The 6674-nt window shown below is 38.5% G+C and overlaps 1 protein-coding gene across 4 annotated transcripts in view; it reads right to left on the minus strand.

The window, feature by feature from the left end:
- Nucleotides 1–6674, minus strand: part of LOC118326572 (nocturnin-like) — a 13617-nt gene that overhangs the window by 4222 nt on the left and 2721 nt on the right. Inside the window, exons 1-2 of one of the 4 annotated variants that reach the window (XM_035659592.1) lie at nucleotides 5301–5508; nucleotides 2241–2296 (exon numbers count right to left, since the gene is read on the minus strand). The exons of 1 other annotated variant lie outside the window; for it this stretch is intronic. The gene's annotated coding sequence lies outside the window, so the exon portion shown is untranslated. Of the gene's footprint in view, nucleotides 1–2205; nucleotides 2297–5300; nucleotides 5509–6674 lie in introns of those variants that run through there. 2 more of the 4 variants (XM_035659593.1, XM_035659591.1) reach the window with 2 other exon arrangements.

Genomic DNA, 6674 nt, shown 5'->3' on the forward strand with positions numbered 1-6674 from the left:
ACATTAATGTTAATAATTATAAGGCTCCATGTATATCCATACACATGCCAGCAACAGCCAGACTGAATGTGGCGATTAAATCCACGCTCTCTGCTGCACAGCATCTTCACCTTCCACCTCTGATCTTTGACTTTGTACATTCAAACTGACACCAATCATGTATATACCATAGATACTACACATCCAAACATGACCTCATCCGAGGTAAAATAAAGAATAGCTGCCTCTTACCCATAGTCTCCATCACTGCCCACAGCTATGTCCACTCTGCACTTGAGTAAATTGTCCTTAGCGCCTCCTTATAACACTACTCTTACTGATACTGTATGTGACTGTCAGCTGATCTAAGCTTCCTGGCTTCCTTGAAAGTGTTTTCACTGTAAAAGGAGACAGTGACAGATTGTCTCTGTGTGAATGTGGAAATCTGAATGCTCACTGCTGCCTATAAAGCCTCGGGGAGGGAGAGAGACACAGAGAGAGAGAGAGAGAGAGAGATTAGGAAGGATAGACGTCATCAGGCCATATGGAGTATTACAGGTCATGTGCTGGTGAGGAAGAGGGGGATACACTGCGCAATCCGAACCGCTGCTCTCTCACAGTCACCGGCACACACACACAAACAAGCGGAGTGCGTGGCGGATATGTTATTGATTGTATTTACTTGTCTGGAGATTTGTCGCATCGTCACCTGAACACTGAGCAACAGCGTAAAGACAGAGCAACATGGAGACACACCCTCACAAACACACAATCCACTTTCAGTGGGTCTTGGGTTTGTTAATGATTTCCAAATATTAACTTCTGTACAACGATGACTGCATGAATGCACAAACATGCTGAGCGAGTGTGTGTGCGTATTGCAATAATAACTTCCTCAGTTTGCATGTTGTAACAGCACTCAGGTCCCTTTAATCACAACTCATCGTCACTAATGTTACGTCATGTTCAGTGTTATTTTCCATTCAAAACATTGTACTTTTCCAAACTGAACTAAATGTAATCATATTTTGGGCCGGAATAACATTTTGTCATTCACACAGTATATTTGTAGTACACAGCAGCAGTTCTCAACCTGTGGTTCGAGGCCTCGCTAAGAGTCATGAGATTTAAGAAAATACATTTTTGCAACACATTTTTTTTCAGTTTTTCTCTCTTTTTGTAAAATATTGGATTGTTTTACCTCTTCAGGTCTGTAAAATCTATTTAAATGATACATTAGTCTGTAGCTCAACTGCACACTACCTAGAGACATGCAAACTGTGACAAGAAGTCAAGTCTCAACTATTGGGAGGACTGCTAAGATCATGGTCCCTACAGGATGAATTGTACCGACTTTGGTGAGCCATCAGGGGGTAAACATTTTTGTGTATCATCATAATTGTAAAATAACTGGCACCAATTGTTGGACAGACATTTAGGGACCCAAGATGACAGATCCTATTGACTTTAATGATGCCCTGACTTTCTAGACATTTACAGTTGTGCGTGAAATGTCTCAACAACTATGTAGATGGATTGTCATGAAATTTCATACAGAAATAAATTTTTCCCACAAGAGGAATTGTAATTATTTTTCACAATGCGGCGCGCCATCATTGCGAGGAGGCATATGTTCATTTAGCTCAAAATACAGCCTCACTGTAGACGCCTTGTTGGCGTGTAGCTACGTATGTCTGCGGGTTGTGAGTGATTTCCCTCATCAGCATTCTGCAGAGACCTCTGTGAAACATCCACCTGTTCCTCTATGAATACCAACAAGACAAATTCCTGCACTTGAGTGTTCTCCGTGATCCAAATCATTCTGATGCTTTATGAGCAGAGACAAAGCGATATCGTTCCTCTCCTCTCCTTCATCCAACAGTGTCAAGGAGCCAATGTTTTCAGTTCCTCTGTGTTGCTTTGACGTCAGTGTGTCAGGGCACAGCTGAGCACACAGAACAAAAAGCTGACTTGTGAGTGATGACTCACGTCTTCGCGTAGACGCAAGACTGTACAGTCGCTACACCTTGCCACACAAGTCACGATGCATTAAGGCAGGCGCTAGCGTGATACCAAAGATTTTCTTTACTGAACGACAAGATTTCTTCAGCATGGAGGTTGTTTTGTTACCAAACAGCAAGAGAACAAATCATTTTCCACAAGAGCCACAAGCAACAGAGCCAAAGAGCATTCACTGATAACATATGTGTACATGTGTGTTTGTACCTGTGTGTGTAAGCTGTGAGGGCAGTGTGACTCACATCCTGTAGACAACCTCTTGTGGGTCCACGCAGAATAATTTACTGTGCTGGAGTGACTGGGAGCATGAGATGAGCGAGAGAGAGAGAGAGCGAGAGACGAGAGAGAGAGAGAGAGCAGAGAAGAGAAGAGAGAGGAGAGAGGAGAGAGAAGACGAGAGCAGAGCCAGAGAGAGAGAGCAGACAGAGAGAAGAAGAGAGAGAGCAGACGGAGAGAGAAGAGAAGTCCACCTAATTCTTGTCACTATATCCTTTTGTGGCATATTGACATTTACACATTGAAGGGCAGCTGCCTCATTACATTACAATATGTGTGTGTGTGAGAGAGATCAGCTGAAACTATTTCACTGTGATTTATTATATTAATGAACTCAACCCCTCTTTAAGTTATTTCAAATTCAAACTAAATGCTAACTTGTGTATCTGTAACAAATAAGAAATGCATGTCTGTAGTTGTTTTTTCCTTTTTTCCTTTGTTTTAATTATTTCACCTTTTGATGTATCTAGTTTCTTGTTTGTTTGTTTTGATCTTATTTTATGTTAGTGAATTGGTATGACTATTTTCTTATAACGAAATTTAAAAATTCAATTCAATTTTTATTTGTATGAACGCGCAAATTCATAAGCAGAAGTTCAATCTGCAGGACACCTTTTCAAGAATAGAGCAGGTCTAGACCGAACTCCTTATAACATTTACAGATTTAAAAACAAACACAAAAAACTGATGGTTCTATTTGTGATCTTAAAGTACCACTATTACTATGACAAACAATTTTTCCCCTTTTGAATCAATTGACAGATCTGTATCCGACAGTATAACATTACCTTCTGGTTATCCTAACAGTCAAGTTTCAAACTCAATATGTAGGCAATCTGAGGCGGAGATGTGAGTGAAGGGCTACAATACAATACAAATTTTCCAGGACAACTTGGATAACTTAGATTATTTCCAGGATATTCTGTCATTTTAATCCATTTCCAGGTGTTTCTATGACTGGAAAACTCCAGGACGCATGGGAACCCTGATGGACTTTGCAGCTAGCATTGCTAATGGAAAATGAATATGAGGTTGTATTTTGTTGACGTTTAAGTCAAGACTTGATGTAAAACCATAACCTGAATCATATATTAACACTTCAGTCTGTTAAAGTTTTTTATTTTAAGCAACATTCATTAAAAACAGTTCTCCCAAAATGATGCCATCTCATTTCAATATTATCACTTAATATCAGTTAATCTTACACTGACCTATAGTGCAGATGTGTGTGTGTGTGTGTGATATCGTGCAGACCCTAGGGTATGTTATCTAGTTTGTAGTATTGAATTGCTGCTTTACTCTCTGACCTTTAGACAGGCAATGCTGAGTGAAAACAAACTGCAACATAAAGAAGCTGCTCGATGCACATACACATGTTGTATTAGTAAAGAGCCTTTCTCGCAGTGCAGTGTGAGACAATGCAAGTTACAGTGAAAGAATCACTTTACTTAAAAGCACTGACTAACTTCTTGTGTGTATATATATTATATATATATATATATGTATGTCAAGGTGATTCTTACATTGGAAATATACTTCATATCATGTGTCAGAGCAGTGGACTTGAGACATGACCCTATGTGTTTATCAAATGCAAACAAAAGCATCGCCCCACGACCATAAATCAGAACACAGAGGGGAACCTGATATCAGAAGAAGCTGAGTGCTCTATTTACAGTCACCAGGGACATCAGCGTTATAGGTTATTATTATTATAACTATGGTTTTGCAGTTGTATTGAATGTAACCATCTTTAATGACTTTCACTTTGCTGACTCCTGCACTCTGAAGATACTGCAAGTCACATCTTCACATCTTTTTTCAGCCCGTCTGGCCTGGAAATATATCTACAGTACCATCTGTTCCCAACCAGTTTACAGAGCCCTCTCAGTCTGCTCTGTGACATTAAAGTTAGCAGGCTCTCAAAGTTTGAAGGTCGGGCATGAAAAGATAAAAGGAAGTTGAGAAAGGTTCAGCTCTGTGCAAGTGTCCTCTGATGTGCAGAGACATCTGAAACAGGCACAACAAGTACTTCAACTGGCTGTTGCAAGCAATTGGTTGCCAATTCTCTTAGATAAAAAAAGCAACTGGGACTTGAGTAAGAAAAACAAAACATGGACACCAATGTCAAGTATGTCAATATGCCCAAACAAGGGCATTAAAGCTAAACCAAGCAGACTATCCTCAGTTCCTGTCGTGTAATGAGCCCCGCCCCTTTCATACCCAATCCAAGATAACTCTGATGACATCATTAAGAGTATTTTCTCACATTGGAAGTCTTTCACGGGCTGAGTAGTGCTCCTCTTTGCTAGTAAAGTTTTTATCAGTGGTCCATCCTGTGATCTTTCAGCTCAGAAAAGACGGTGTGAAAATTCATGTGAGAAAATAATGAAAAACATCATATGGCAACATTTGTTTTGTGATAGTGTATCAATTCTCAAAAACATTGTATCAACTGAGGGCTATGATGTTGGATGTTACAGGGACTGTGATGAACAGATACAGATAACACTGTTTTGGTTGCATTAAAAAATTTAACTTTAAATATATTTTGGCAAAAGGGCCACAGGTCGAATTCAAACCCACAGCCACTGCAGCGAGGACCTCAGGTCCTGGTACCCTTAAAAAAAACAACTCAGATTTGTGAATGGTGGCGTGTTCTTTACACTATGACAGTTTTCCTAAAATGAAATTTAGAAAAAGAAATAACAAAATTACAAATTAAACTAAAGTCAACCTAAAAATAAGCTGGTTTGATCTCGGCTGAGTGTGTAAAATACAACACATTACATAATTCAAAGAAGTTTCTTACATTTTACATGTCCTTTAACTGAAGATAACAAGAGGCAATTAACAGCAAAATGTACTGATGAACAACTGAGTTTGTGATACAAAGAGTTGTGTTGTGGCATCTATCACCCACAGACATAATACCACAGAATCCATGACACACAGAAATAGCCAGATCACAAGGCACAGAGGAATTCAAAGGAAAGTTTACTTCATGATTATCTAACAAGACTTACCTTCTTTACTGGAGCAAACTTCTGATTTCCCTTCAAACTCCTCTTGTGCAGCTGCTGCCTTGTTCCCCAGCTATGTTCCTCTGCCTGTATGTGGTCCTAACAGTGTGTGTGACACAGACGGAGGGAATGTACCTCTCTGTGCATGTGTCTGCTGTTTTTGCTCAGTGGGACGTGGGTGGTTGCTTGACCCTCCAGCTGCAGGGCAAGGTCACAGCAGAGAGAAACCAGGCTCCTTCTGCCATCTGCTGGTAGGAGCCGCGCAAGGACCGTGTGTTTATACTATATACACATATAGTATAAAGAATAACAGTCCATATTTCCTTTGACTCATTGAGCATCACAATGGCAACAGGAGAAAGTTAAATATAACCTTGTGATTTCACTAAGGGAGTTACAATGATTCCTTAATAACAGGAAAAAAAAGAAAAGAGACAGTTATTTGTTTAGTTTTGTTATGTTTTGTTTATTATTTCAGTACATGAAAGAGGAATATGATGATGTATATGACAGATACTCAATAAGATTATTAAGTGAAGTCAACCAGAAGTGGGTAAACATTTGCCAAAAAGGCGTTAACAGCAGGTTATGAAATTAAAGAAATGGACTTCATGTGTCCTACATTCAGATCAGAGTTATTATAGATTTTTATTTTTATTTAGTTTTGAATTGAGTTGAGTATTAGTTAGTTCCCAGAGTGGGTTTACACGTTTCCAGTTTTAAATGTTTGCTTTTAGTTTAGTTTTTATGACTTAGTTTTTTGTTTTTTTGTTTTTATGACTCAGTGTTGCTTTTGGGATTTTTTAAATAAAAATATGGGGGCTATTTGTCAAGGGAAAGCTAAGTTAATTTTCATTTTGTTTCTAAAGTCTAGTTTTTATTTCTATTTCATTTAACTAAAATGTTTTTTCACACCGTTTTAGTTTTTTAGTTTATTATATTAACCTTGGTGAGTGTATAAAAATGGTTCTCAAACTTGTTCTGGCATAGCTACAAACAAAAGTACTACATTTGTGACCTGTTATAGGACTTTGTAAACAAGCCATAGTGGCAACAGTAACTTAATACTTTGTAATCTTAGTCTGCAGAGAAATCGAACTTTACAAAGTGGTAACATTAATGATTAATGACTGTTCCAGCAATGCAGGAATCAATCATGTTATTAGTGACACCTGTGTTTGATCAAATAAATATCATGAAAAACGTCTATCCTAAAAGATATCCACTAAAACTATACTGTGCTGTATAATACATCATTACTGTCATTCACTGTGTCAAGAGTGAATGTGTCCCAGTTTGAAGTCTACTATTCAAAACTGAATTGTATACATTAGAGCACAACAGACATTCACATGATCTCCTTGTTGCTGTGAGCTT

This window comes from Morone saxatilis, unplaced genomic scaffold, assembly GCF_004916995.1.
Source record: "Morone saxatilis isolate NCDOM2014 unplaced genomic scaffold, NCSU_SB_2.0 Contig17, whole genome shotgun sequence".
NCBI lineage: Eukaryota > Metazoa > Chordata > Actinopteri > Moronidae > Morone > Morone saxatilis.